Below are 14,804 nucleotides of genomic sequence, written 5' to 3'. Positions count from 1 at the left end.
ATGACAGGAAGGACTTGTGTGGCTCTGGTGGTGGCCTTTCACCTCTCTAGGGGGAGACAGTTTAGATGAGAAGGGCAGCCAGCCATCGAGTGGCAGGGGGAACATCTTCTCCAAGGCTGCTCCTTACGGGCATCTTCAGAGACAGAGACCAACCAGTGCTTACTCATCACTAGCGCTAAGCAGGCAAGTAACAGACGTAGCTGAAAACACTAAGAAATGCTAGTATTTATGGTGAGTTTGCTGTGTGTCTGATACTGTTCTAAACAGTCCATGTGTATTTACTCTTGTAACCCTCAAAATAGCCTTAGGGGCTGGAGAGATGGCTCAGTGGTTAAGAGCACTCACTGATCTTGTAGAACCCGAGTTTGGTTCCCAGCACCCACAGAGTGGCTCACAACCACATGTAACTCCAGTTTCAGGGGATCTAACACCCTCTTATGAGCTCCATGGGCACCAGGTACACATATATGCAGTTAAAACATTCATGTGTGTAAAATAAAATAAATAAGTCTAAAAAAAAAAAAAAAAAAAAAAAACAGAATTTTTAACCCTATAGCTCCCCAGTCACCAGCTCAGCCAACAAAATTTAAATCTTCCCCCACCCCAACACACACTGTCACTCTCTATCTTCCATTTAAACACCTCCTACAAACAGCATGAGTCAATATGAATTAAAAGGCAACCAGGAGACAGAGCCAGACATTTGACTACCTACTTATTAAATTTCAGGAGAAATGGTTAAAGAAAACTAGATCAAAGTGATTAAGTAACTTGACTTTACTGCCAAACAATTGGTCGTTAGACAAAGATTAGTGAGTCTGAGAGATGAGATCGAGCCTGGGTTAGCCTGGTACACAGCTTGGAATAACAAACGCCATGTCTGCCTCTACTCCGCTGTGTCTCAGCTGGCCTTACTGGCTACAGGGGCTTCCATGGCCCCATCCTCCAGTTCAGTACGAACAGTTGTCAAAGGGAACCGACTTGCCCAGATCTAGTTAGCTGCTTGATTTAGGGACAATTCTTCAGGCATCTTGTGATGTCAGGATATAAGGATGAGCACACATGCATTTTCAATGAGAAAAATGTTTATTTTACTACTATAGAATTGTACACAATTCGTAACTTGACACTTGTCAGACCATAGTCAAAACTCTGATGTTACTCAGTGTAGTTGCAGGACATCTGAGCACACTGTGACCCCGGAGATTCTGTTATTTACTGGAAAGAAAAAACTGTTTTTATTCCTGGTGTGGCTCAGCCTTACCATACACCTTTAACCCAAGAGTGAACACAGAGAGTAAGAGGAAGTCAGGAGGGTGACTAGAGAGACACACAGGAAGTAGAAGGGAGGGACATGAGTTTGAAGGAGGTTTTCTGAATGCAGGGGATTCCAGGAGGGACATGGGCTGAGGAAGAAGGTCGGCTGGGTGCTTTCTCTGCCTCTCTGAGTTATCAGGCTTGCACCCCAGCATCTGGGTCCCAAGTCTTCATTGGTGAAATGGAAGGATTGAGACTTAGTTAAAACAACAACACCGTGCCATTACTATTCATTTAGAGTGACAAAGTAAGCACATGGCATTAAAATGAAAAACCAAAAACCAGGTTTGGCAAGTAAGAAAAACATATATACAGGAAAAGTAAAAGAACACAGAGTGTCTGCATGAAAGTCGTTTGTGCCATGTGAGTAATTTCTTTACGAGACCTTCAAATACCAATTTGTAAACTTAAAAATATTTATTTTTCTGTTCTATTATAACTGTTGTGCTTGAAGGTGGGTGTATGCATCATGTGCATGCCTGGGGCCTGCAGAAGTCAAAAAAGGAACTCACATCCCCTGGAACTGCAGTGTCCGATGCTCGTGAGCCACCATGTATCTGCTCAGAGATAAACCCGTGTCCTCTGCAGAGTTACCTAACTGCTGAGACTTCTCTCCAGCAAGAACCACCCCCCATTTGTAAATCTTTATGATTTTATTTTACTTAATCCTATTTTATGCTTTCTCTAACCTTTGATTTAAAAAACAACTATATACTAATACTTAGGCCCAAAAATATCATGATACGTCATGGCCATTGTCAACATAAGAAATCTGGGAGTTTCAAGAAATTAACCATCTATTCCAGGATAGCCTATCTGAAGAAACAATGTACTCACGGAGAAAACTGTGCTTAGCCCTTGGAACTGTTTCAGTTTTATTCCCATGCTGGCAGTACAATGTCACCTTGTCATAGTTACCCCGGTTTCTCTGGGTATTACGGGATAAAATGGCAAAGTAGAATAAATTAGCAAAATAAAAGATTCCCTTTTCTAATACCAGAGATTACAGTCAAACATTAAAATGATCCAAAGACAACCTTCGTCCTATTACCATGGAAGGTTGGCATCTGGCAGAGCACAACCTTACTAAACTGTCCAGCAAACACAGGTTTTGAAACACATGCACTGGAAACTGGCAGTGGTTCTGCATCGGATGGCCAATTATTTAAAGTTCAAATTCCTGACGTCAGCTCATCCAGACAAAGGGGTCCCTACTGTCTTAAGAGTTTCTGGCTTCAAAGTCCCAAGACAGCCATTTAAGCACATCCAGCTCCTCTCTATAGATGCACTGACTTTCAACATCGATTTGCTTCATGTCAACTGCAAGATCAAACAAGACATCTACCAACATGCTAGAGGGAAGATGAAACACATGGGAGTGGCAGGGAAGGCTACTAGAAAAATATGTCAATGCACAAAAGAACCTTCCAGAATTCATCTGCTTGCAGCTTCCTCTTCCCTAACATAACACTGCCCAGCCTGGGTAGTTGACTTCCATTCTTACCAGCACAATCAACTTGGGGATGAGAGGTCCATAAACACAAAGGTCCATTTTTGCCAGAGGTACAGAGATGCTCACATTCTGAACCACAGGTAGCTAGAGATGTTTTATTTCTCTACCACTTAGAATACCAGGTTCGAAAACAAGACCGGGAGGCTTGAGTTTAGCTCTCTGAAGACTCGTAAACTGTACCGTGTTGGAGAGTCTGCCAGGACCATCTGTCCCTCAACCTTCAGGGCCCAAAGATAACCCTTATCTCTGGAATCAAATTATGTCATGGACCCAGTTACCAATTACATTTCCTATGATTTGAGGACATAAATTGTGTCTCCGGAAGAAAGAGCTGGTATACAAATTCCTTAAGACACTGGGAATACCCCCAAAGCCCAATGGAACCCTACATCTTAAAGTACAAGATAGCCAAACTTCTCCAGCCACCATCTCTCAAACCTCGGGCAGAGGAGTCAGTTCACCTGTTTCAGTAGAGAATACTGAGCCGCTCACTGCTTTACATTACACAAAGCACGCATAACTGTCTATAAAGATTAGCTTAAAATGTACTTGATCTTATTACACGTATGGCTGTTTTGCCAGCATGTATGTCTGTCCATGCACCACATGTGTTCAGTGCCCATGTAGGTCAGAAGATGGTGTCAGAGGCCCTGGAAGTGGAGTTACAGACAGTCATGAGATGTTTGATTGTGGGTGCTGGGAATTGAACCCAGGTTCTCCAGAAGAGCATCAAGTGCTATTAACCGAAACCAAAAGAAACCTTTTTATGGTTCTTTGTGAGTTTTACATCATGCACCCCAATCCCACTCATCTTCCCATTCCTTCAAACTCCCCTCTGCCTTGCAACAAAAGAATTTTTAAAATTAAGAAAAAAAAAAAAAAAAAAGAGCACAAAACCAATCTCACCATGGAGGCTCATCCTTCCAGCCCACACCTTCACTTAGAAATGCTCACTGCAATGAGTCCTTGGTCCGGTGTGAGGCCTCTGGCTTCTGCTACACCATCAGTACTGGACCCTCACGGGGACTCGTCTCGGATATCCTGTTGTTGCCCTGTGTCATGGAGATCCTGCAGCTTTGGATCTGCAGAGCCCAGCCCTTTCACATGCCCCAACAGTTCACGGATGGGATAGATGTTGCCGTGGGCCAACTCAAAGCCCTGGATCTAGGCCTGGATGATAGCTGAGTTGGTCAGCCCAGCAGCTGCCCTGCACCCGCACCATCAGGGTGAGCTCTCCAGCACTGCCCTGGCCAGCTTACCCAATGCTGCAGTCAGCAAGGGGCAGGGCCAGCTCTCCTGCTCTCATGCCCTTGTGCTGATTAAGACTTATTGTAATTATAAAAGTGTGTGTGTTATCAGGGAATTAAATGGTTAAAAGTAGGGTAGAAATGCCAGATTGGGATTAAATAAATTCTACAACAGTTCTTTTTAAATATTGACTGATTATGTCTGTATATATGTGCCTGCATGAGTTTATGTACACTCCATATATTCTGGTGTCCAGAAGACATTGTATCCCCTGAAACTGGAGTTACAGGAAGGTTAAAATCACCTGATACAGATCCTGGGAACTGAACCTGTGTCCTTTGCAAGAGCAGCAAGCACTCCTAACAGCTGAGGCGTCTCTCCAGTCCTTAGAACGTAGTGCCTAATGAGATAAATGGATCTCATTTTCCTAATCATTATACGTATTGTATCCAATTAAGAAATTTACTTTTGGACCAGTTCTGGTATATACTCCTTTAATCCCAGCACTCTGGAAGCAGAGGCAGTTAAGATACATCTCTTTTAGTAGGAGGATAGCCTGGTCTACATAGCAAGCTCCAGGCCAGCTAAGGCTACATTGTGAGACTCTGTCAAAAAAGCAAAACAAACAAAAAGAACAAATTTTACATTGCTCAGCAGCTAAGGTCTCTTGCTTCTCTTTCAGGGGCGAGAGTTTAGCTCTCAACACTCACACCAGTGGCTCACAACTGCCTGTAACTTCAGCTCCAGCGGGTCTAATGCCTTTGCCTGGCTTCTATAGGCACCCAAATGTACATATGAACATACATACACATTTATAAATGACAAAATAATTTTTTTTAATTTTACTGTTGGCTGCATGTGGTAGTGCACACCTTTAATCCCAGCAGTCAGGAGGTAGCAACAGGCAAATTTCTATCAGTTTGTAGGGCCAGCCTGCCCTACAAAGAGAGTTCCAGGACAATGAAGGCTACACAGTGAAGCCTTGTCTTTTAAAAAAAAAAATTACTATTTGTTAGAATGAAGCATTTAACAGTGACTCTCATTTTCATCCCGTTGGTTTTTGGTGCTTCTTATGCACTATATAAGCAAGCAGAGATACAAAGTACTGTGCTAACTGAGGGTCACACTGGCATCCCAAAGCACCTCTAACAGTTACAAATCTGGTGGTGATACATTATAAGCAATGATTTTTATTACTCTATTAGGTGACAAGTCCACTGCGTCCTTCAACTGTGTTGTTAAGTCAAAATGAGAAAACCGCTTAGGAAAAGGTGCGTTACTTGATAGTTAGAGTCCATTACTTACCCAACGCCAGCCAAGGAGGTTTAAAGACACAGAGACAACAGAGGACTTGGAGGACAACTCGATTTTCCCTTGTATGATATGGGAAGATCTACTGCAAAGGACACACTGGGGTCAAGAGCCAGCATGTCTACTACCACAGACAGATTTCTTTCAGGAAAAAAAAAAATCTAAAAATTGATTCAACCTAAGCTACATGTGGCCTTAAAATCCTCTATGATCTATTTCCCCTTCTTCTAACGAGTCAGGACTCTCGACCCCAAACGGGGAGGACTCTTTAGAGCTGAAGAAAAAAGCAGAAGCAAGGTGTTTCTATCCCCCACCCTTCCCCCACAGAGAGGGAGGCAGATGGGGGGAGGGGACGAAGGGTGAGGCAGAGGCAGAGACACAGACACAGACACAGACAGGGAGCTTGGAGTAAAAAGTAAAAACCAAACAAAAGCCATGCTCTCTGCCTTCTAACCTGCATTTTATTATATACACCTCAGTTATGACCCTACGGATGATTTTAAAAACTTATTCATTTTCTTCCTAAATATGTTCCCTAGGAACTGCATAGGCCAGCTGGAGATCTACTATGCGAGTCTTCAAAATAGCGTCTTTCATCAGTGATTACCTCTTCTCACATCCAAATTATCCTCCTTGATTTTTCCAAGGATTCATTGTTGTTTGTTAAGATATAGCCAAAGCTAGCCTGAACTCACAGAGATCCATCTGCCTCTGCTGGGATTAAAGGTATAACCACCATGCCTAGCCTTTGTTATTGTTGTTACAGACTTTTATTTTATACTCTATTATTTTATTTATGTGTCTGAGGATGTATACAGACTGAAGCCACAACTACCTCACAGGGGTGCTGGAATCCCGGACAGAGCAACCAGCACTCTTAACTGCTGAGTCACCTCTTCAGGCCCTCTCCTCTCTCAGTCAGCCCCACTGACTCTTGACATGGCCTGCCTGCCTGAACTGTGTCTGCCATACCTCTAGGCTTTAAGAGGTTAGGCATGCAAACATGACCTACAGATGTGTTTCTCGTCTTTGCCAATTTACCCATTACTATCGGATCTAATGATCTTGAACCTCCTGGTCTCTGATCTCTTGCCTGCAAAATGGGGTACCTACCATCAACCATTTATACAGTAAACAAGTAGATTAATAAGACAGTTTATAGAAGGTCCTTGGCACAGCGTTTACAAGTGCTAAAGTCTTGTGTTTGTAACTTGTACAGATGAGTGGCCATGCTTGTTTGTTTTTTTGTTGTTATTTAGTTATTTTCTTGCATAAAATAGGGTCAACATGCCACAGAGGTGCTCGATAAATTCTCGCTAAATGAGAAGGAGAAGCTAACAGGTGTCTTTTGTGGTAAAGTTAAGGCTTGAATGTGAACAGATAATAGGTTTTCAGTTTTCCTTGCTTTTCCAATTTGGGTAGCTATGCTTGGAATGCCAAGCACTCACAGAAAGAGAGTACACAGTAGTTTCCCAGAACACATCTAATCAGACTAACCATACGTTAATAAATCTTTTACACAGCACAAATAAGCCCAGGCTGCAAGGCAGAACAGAGCAGGGCGTAAACAAAAGGCAACACCCTTGAACAAACACTTCCCAGAGCTCACAGCAACTGACATGAAATTCCTTGGTAAAACGCCATCCCCCAAACCTTAGATCATTTCGTTCAGAAACGGTTTTGACAGTCCAACGATGGTAGCTCAGCTCTGTGAATAAAGCCCTCTAGAGTCAGGCAAGAGAAGCACAAGTTCAAGACCAGCCTGGACTAGTACAAATCAAGTTCCAGCAGCCTGACTTGCTGTTCCTTCATAAATCAGCAAAATATCCACTAGGGACTGCAAGATGACTCAGTAGGTACAGGCGCTTGCTGCCAAGCCTGAGAACCCAAATTCAATCCCCAGAATCCAATGGTGGAGGAAGAGGCTTGGCTGCCTTTTTTTTTTTTTTTTTTTTTTTTTTTTTTTTTTTTTGTCTTCTGACTTCCACATATATCTTACCCTGGCACCGCTCCCTCTCCTCTATACATGGACACACCGGCATCCACGTAAACAGACAAATAAATCTATTTAAGCAAACTGTATCTGCCAAAATAAGAAATCATGTTACAGGAGGGGAAAGCGAGTTTGTGCATTTTCAAGTATTCTAGACATTTTACTTTCTTTTTCTTAATTTACACTGGTTTTTAAATTATGTTCGTAGTAGCATCCTAAATATCTGGATTCAAATCCTAGTCTGTTCTTGTCTGCTCACCTTTGAATGAGTGCTTTTCAACAAGTGTTTTGGTCTCCTCATTAATTAAAAAGAAAGAAAGAAAGAAACTATCTCCTTTACGGTGTTACTAAGATTTTGTCTGGTGACAAAGCCAGCTCCGATTAAAAAGGCTTCCGAAGCACAACTGAAGACCCCTAAGGATCTCACAAACTGGAACTCATTGATACAAAGTCTGTCTTGCCCTGTGTTCAAAGCTGTAGGATCCCTCAGTGTTTCTCAAGGTCAACTCCAATTTCCTTTCTCTGCAAACCAGCTGTCCAGGGCAGGAAAGGGACCACAGCACAGCCCCTGATGCTTGGCTTGTAGAGCTAAGTGACCAGTCCACGGCATTCCAATTCACTGTCTCTAGAGGGGTCTGAGAGCTCCTCAGACACCCTGTTCTTACAACAAACAAGGCCACACTTAACAGAGGGCTGTCCTATCTGCCCTCTAGTTAGAAAAAGCACAGAGCCAAAAACATCACATGCCAAACAGGCCACTTGTGGCTGCAGTGAATGCACCTCCTTTGTCTCCTGCCTCACCTCCTCTCCCAGCACCTGCTATAGGGACCCTGAACTCAAACTGAAATCAAGAACCAAGAGGAAGCAGAGCCATGCAGATGTATTCACTCCAGACTTCACAGTCTGAGAGTGAACCAGAGCTCTCTTTCATTTCTTTTAAATCTCATGTGCTATCTGCTTCAGAAAACCTATGTCCCAAACAGAATTTCAAACAGCTCTAAAACCACTGCCTGGGGAGGAGAAGTGGGGTATACTGGGATTATATTTAACAGGGCATTTTCCTAACTTGAAATCAAGACACAGTACCATGAATCCTGACAAGAAACAAGTGTCCAAGCACGGTCAGTCCCACCACTGGCTTCCAAAGCACAAGGAGGTTCTAGAAGGGTTGGGGCCACAGCTGTGTGAACACAGCTGTCAAAGGCAAACACAAACTTCACAAGCCTCCCAGGGGCAATGTCGCTGTCTCCCTGGTTCCCACCCAGACGGACCGTACTCATTTTTAATGAGGAGCTAACCAAAGAGGCAAAATGTCCATCATCTGGTCAATTTTAACTAAAAGAATAATTTAAAAAGTAATATGGGAACCCAAGTTGTTACAGTTGATATATTTGACTTGGAAATAAGGATTTCATTTAACCTTTGAGGGGGTCTAAAGAATCTAAAATGTTTTTTGAAATATAAAATGCTACATATTTCCAATGACAAAATGTATTCTTCAGTTATTTAAAGTTGTTTTGTTGTCTGTGAGTGTTTTGCCAGCATGCATGTATGGCCACCACGTGTGTGGCTGGTGCCCAGTGAGGTCAGCAGAGAGTATCAGATCCCTTAGGCTGGAGCTACTCCTGGTTGTGAGTAACCACGTAGGGGCTGAGACGGGAACCTGGGTCCTCTACAAGAGCAAGTGCTCCTAACCACTAAGCCAACTCTCGGGCCCCACAAAGATACATTTTACAATGGGACAATAGTTTTCACAATTCTATGAGGCCTTTGAAGTGGCAACCACCACACATACACCATTGTTTCTCCTAAAGTCTTTTGTATCTTTTTTTTTCCTGTGTGTGTTTGATCCTTCCAACTCTGAGTCAGGTAAGCCTGAGAACATAAGAGAGGATTTTAGGGAGAAGAGGGATCCTTAAAGTTTACATACCCCAATCCTTTGTTTTATGGACAGTAGGGTGAGAGCCTGTGCTCTATGGTCTGGTCCATTAGAGCAGAAATTATTTACAACTACACCTTTCTCCCCTTGCCTCATCCCTGTTCTTCACGCACCACAGCACGCTTTCCCAAAGGAAAGACCTGGATGACCAGGCACCGAGCAAGCTACATTCCCCTCAGCACATTCTGACATTCACTCCGGCTGGTGACAAAGTGGAGACCCAGAGCTGGCCTTTATCTCAGTAGAGTCACTTTAAGAAAAGAGAGCCCAAATCACGTTCTGTCCAAAACAAATTTAACATCGTGTTAATTCTCTAGAAACTGTCTCCACAGCCACCTCAGAGCAGCTTAGGGTTAGAGTGCTTTGTTCCAATGCTCTGGGAAGAGAATTAACACTAATGTCTTCCCTTTCCTGTCCTTGGCTGACCTGGAGAGGAGAAGCAAACACAAACAACCGAGAAGAGCCCAGCAGGTGTGAGCGCTGTCACGTCCAGTCTCCTTCCACTCAGCTTTTCCAGTCCCCAGCCCTGCAGGATTTTAATCCAGATATCCCCCAAACTAAACAACCTGTTCCGCTTAGCAATCCCACCTCCTCTGGTCTTGGCTCCTTACTTACCCACAGCACAAAGTCCCTGTCCTACCTCTGACCCTGCAAGGGCTCTTCCTTCTTGGGAACAAGACATGTTCCCCATGTGTATTGTTTGTAATCCTCTCTCACACCGGGCTAACGTGAACGAGCACAGAGATCCCTTACGCCCACCTCTGAGAACTCAGCTCTGCTCACAGTGCAGAGACAACATTGTTAGGCTCCTCACTTGCTGAGAACTTGTGGATTTCTGAATCCAGAGCCCCAAGTCTGCCTTGCTCAGTAATATCCCCTCCCCCCTCTGAGCCCACAGGCCTTTGTCCTTCTTTGTCCTCTCTCTTTCCGTTGGCTTCTTGACACTGGAGACATTGCTGGCACTCCAGTTCTGTAAGGCTGGTCTGGTACTGTCCCGTTACTTGCTCTATGAATAACATTGCATGCTTTCTAGATCAGTGTCCTTGGCTCAGAGCCTTTGGAGACGCTCTCTGTTGGAGGAATGTATGTATGTTTGAAACCATTTTTGCAGCATAATACATTGCTGACAATTATCTACTGGGCTTTTTAAAATTACAACAGAAACAATGAAATAAAATTCAAATAAAACAGATCTTCCTCTATTTTCCATTTGCTCAGAAACAGGTCCCTTAATAGGCTTCTACTATTACCAGCTTGTAATACAACCCACCTGCATGTGTGTGCACACATACATCCCACCCGTGATTTCCGTGTGTCTTTTTATACAACAGGAACATATGAGTCACTACCAGGGCCATGCTGCTTAGTCCTCTCTCCAATTCCTGCTTATGCTGTATTCCAGAGACCATTCTATATACTATGGCAGCCAGGTTGGCTCTGTGGTCCCCAGGCAAGTCCAAGCTCCCCCTTTCTAACCTAAACACTCATGGTCATAGTATCTCCTAAAAAACTAAGTGGACACCATCTGTAGAGCTCACACGATGAGCCAGGCACACAGGAATGCTCACTAAACCTTAGTTAACAGCATTCCCTACCCTTGGTGGGCTCCTTGTAGAGTCTGGAATTCCACGGCAAGTGTCATGGGGCTGTGACATCATACCAACAAAAATTCAAACCCTGCTCTCAAAACTTTGTTTGACGGATGCATCGTACTGGACACAGTGTGCATTCCTAGGTCAGGTTCTGACTACTGGGTATTTAGGTCGTTAGGCTGTGCCTACAACACAGCCTGCTCATGTTGGAGAGGCAACATTGTTGAGCTTACTAAGACTTCCCTGATCCAGAGCCCTGGGCGCCCTGTGTCATGTGCTCACAATGCTCTCTCTCCCCCTCTCTGCACCCGATCCTTTCTTCTCTGTTCTCTTTGTAAGGCCTGCTTGACATGAAAATGAACCCAGTAGGACCAGCAACTCATTCCTTCACACAGGGAAGCCCCCAGGCACAGAGGGAATGGTTAATTACGGAAACTTGAAAATCTTCAGGTAGGGCTCCATTACAAATGTTTGGTAAGAAGATATTTCCAATTCTGTCATAGGAAGTCCCAGGAGGGGCAGAGAACAATGTGCACTTGAAGCGTGTGTGTGTGTGTGTGTGTGTGTGTGTGTGTGTGTGTGTGTGAGAGAGAGAGAGAGAGAGAGAGAGACAGAGAGAGAGAGACAGAGAGACATAGACAGAGAGAGGGAGAGGGAGAGGGAGAGAGAGATGTTGGCAGAAGGGGAGGGGAGTGTTCAGTGAGAGTGACACAAAAGGAACCCGTTCTAGGGAACTGTCGCACAACACTGTGAGCACTTTGCACTGTCAAAACTTACACTCAATGCTGTAAAGATGCTACCTTTCCTAACATGTGTTTTCTTACCACAGTTTACAGACATTAGCTTGGACTAAAGCATACTCTAAAAAGCAGGAAGCCAATAAGGAAGAAAATGTCTAAATGTGTTATTAGCACATCGAGTTCATGACCAGCCTGGAATTCTATCTCATAAAACAAAGGAATGAAAACTGAACAGTGTGACTTGAACTGCCTCCTCTTTTGAATTCTCTTAACATTGAATCTTGTTCAGTGACATGAAAGACTCCAAGTTCCTTCTCTGTCCCCATTCATTATACTTACACGGCCTCTTCCCATCCCCCCACCTTCCACTTCCAACAGTTCAGTAACACTCACCTTATCCTTGTATGATGGCATCCATCGTAAGTGTAATTCAAACACTGATGGGATGGCTCTCAGAAGGAAACTAAAGTGTACCCAGGTCCTGCTAAAGCCCAAGAAGATGTTCAACTTGTTTGAAACACCGTCTCCAGGACAACAATCCAGAGCCAGAGCCAACATCCGCACTTGACAAATGAAGAAACTGAGACTCAAGGTAGCTATGAGTCTTTAAAATACTATGTACTTAACGCCATGGACCTGAGGTCAAATGCGGATTTACCAGATCTGCCTTCCTGTATTTCCTGGATCCACGCTGCCTTGGCTCGATGATACACCAGTCCCTATTCACCCAGCTTCCCTTTTCTCTGCCTTATCATAAAAGATCTGATGGCCACAAGCTATGCTGGGTTTCACCCAACACCCATCTAACACACTGAGCAGCTAGAGCAAGAGTCCAGTAAATGCCTTTCTTGACATGACTCTTCAGCAGTCCAGAGCTACACTGCAGTAGGTATCACAGCATCAAAGCTTTCTCCATCTTTCCTGCTTTGGCTAGACCAACCTGATGTGCACAACAGATATGCCAGGCAGCTATCCACAGGTGAATCGCTGGTTATGGTCCAGAGCTGTGTGGCAGCATGGCTCCCTGGTAGTTGGCTGACTAACCTACTAATCACAAAGTATTAGTGCCAAGAATGATGGAATTTTGGAAGGAAATGGGATTTTCCCCCAGATGTTACTAAAGAAGCCCACTGGGAGTTCCGAGACAGGTGAAGGAAGGCATCTCATGACCATGGGGTAGGTCAGCCATTTTCCCTAACTCTGCCAGTCAGGGATCCCAAAGAGGTAGGTGATCCACAAACCAAATCTGTCACTCATTAGCTCAGTTTTTCTAAATGAAATTAATCACTAACACTTTAAATTTTGAAAAGTATACATAAATATCCAGGTTTCATGCTTCCTAAAACACCAGAAGATTCATGAAAAATAGCGGGTCTGTTCTCTGCTGCCATGGCTCAGGCAGTAACTGTCTGCTTGCACACCCAGCCCCAAGGATGCACTCAGAAGTCATTTTTCCCATGCTTTTGGGCACGGCATCTTCCACAGAGCCCGAAGAATAATGGAATAGTCTCTGCCGCTGACAGTGGGGCCTAGGGGAGGCATGTAACTTCTTAGAAATATCCCACCGAAAGACACAAGCACTGCAGTACCATCTAGATCACAGAAAGGCAAGGCAGGGAGGCTGGAGAGATGACTCTGGTTTAGAGCACTTGCTGCTCTTGGAGAGGATGGGGTTTGGTTCCCTGTACCCACACTGCAGTTTGTAACTCTTCTGTAATCCCAGTTGCAGAGCATCCAATGCCCTCTTCTGGCCTCGTGGTACACATGCACACATGCAGGCAAGCATTCATACATATAAAATAGTTTTTTTTTTTTTTAAAGGGAGACCATGCCTTTACTCTATCTGGGTTCTATCTAAATATTCTATTATCCCTCCTGCCTACTTACAGCAGACACTTCTGACAAGAACCCACCTGCCTGAGTTGCCAAGACCTTATCAGAGACAGGGCTGTGAAAATATGCGTATTTCCTGCCTGCTACCTCCCTTCCTGCTCCACACACCGGGGCTCTATCCAGGGAGGCAGCTCTGATCTGCAGGAATGCTTTGGCTGCCTGCCCTGGCACTGAACTCTCCTGGGTGGAGCAGCAGGCTATGGGGTGCAGAGTCTTGACTCTGGAATGTATTTCCGCATAGAGGTGCCAAGGCCTACGCTTGGCAGATTCTAAACACAGTGACCTTTAAGCTACCAGACATCTATTATTCTTGACTGAGAGATGAATGCAAGGTTCTCTGAACTCAGAGAGCTGGGGTGTAGGTGAAGTGGGGTGCGTCATCTACTCAAACTGAATTGTTTTCTCTTCCAAAGGAATAAAAGAATATCTTCTAAAGCAAAAGGTGCATTGTAAGCTAAAACTGCAAACTGACACGAACTAGCCATCTCCGATCTATCACAACTTAGTAATTACACAAAACTGTGACATGACAAGGTGAGAGTATATGCTGATAATTCCAAAAGCTGTGGTTCTGAAACCTCAGTGAGCATGTCAAAGGAATTCAATCCATAAAAAGCAAAATTGGCCTTATTACAGTAAAAAGAACCTCTGTCTTCTCTAACCTATAACTCCACTTCTGCCAAACAGAGTCTTAAAACAATGACTCTGTATTTTAAAAATTGTTACACTAGGTCTGGTAGAACAGCCCAAGGGCCAGGAAACTTAACAAGACCCTGACCTTAAAAAAATTCTTTTAAAAAAATTATTAAGGGCCGGGCCGTGGTGGCGCACACCTTTAATTCCCAGCACTTGAGAGGCAGAGGCAGGCGGATTTCTGAGTTTGAGGCCAGCCTGGTCTACAGAGTGAGTTCCAGGACAGCCAGGGCTACACAGAGAAACCCTGTCTCGGAAAACCAAAAAAATATATATATATATTAAGTTTTAATTATATGTAGGTATGTCTGCATGTGGCCTTGGAGTTGGGGTTACAGGTTATTGTGAGCCACCTGCCACGGGAGCTGGAACCCTAACTTGGGTCCTCAGGAAGAGCAGAAAGCACTCTGCTAAGCCACTGTTCCAGTCTCTCAAAATAAAAATTAGGAAGAAACCCGGAGATATAGATCAGTGGTAAAGCATGCACTGAAGTTCAATACCCAATACTGGGGGGTGGGGGGAGATTCAGTTTCTGCCATTTTTGTCAAAGTTTTCAAATATTTAA

The 14,804-nt window shown here is 44.1% G+C and overlaps 1 protein-coding gene across 3 annotated transcripts in view; it reads right to left on the bottom strand.

Annotated features, from left to right (window-relative positions):
• Positions 1 to 14,804, bottom strand: part of Epb41l4a (erythrocyte membrane protein band 4.1 like 4A) — a 209,447-nt gene that overhangs the window by 38,057 nt on the left and 156,586 nt on the right. The window lies entirely within an intron of this gene.

This window comes from Arvicanthis niloticus, chromosome 14 (genome assembly GCF_011762505.2).
Source record: "Arvicanthis niloticus isolate mArvNil1 chromosome 14, mArvNil1.pat.X, whole genome shotgun sequence".
In the NCBI taxonomy this organism is placed as follows: Eukaryota; Metazoa; Chordata; class Mammalia; order Rodentia; family Muridae; genus Arvicanthis; species Arvicanthis niloticus.
Note: the sequence above shows the minus strand (reverse complement) of the source record. Positions and strands in the feature narration are given on the sequence as shown.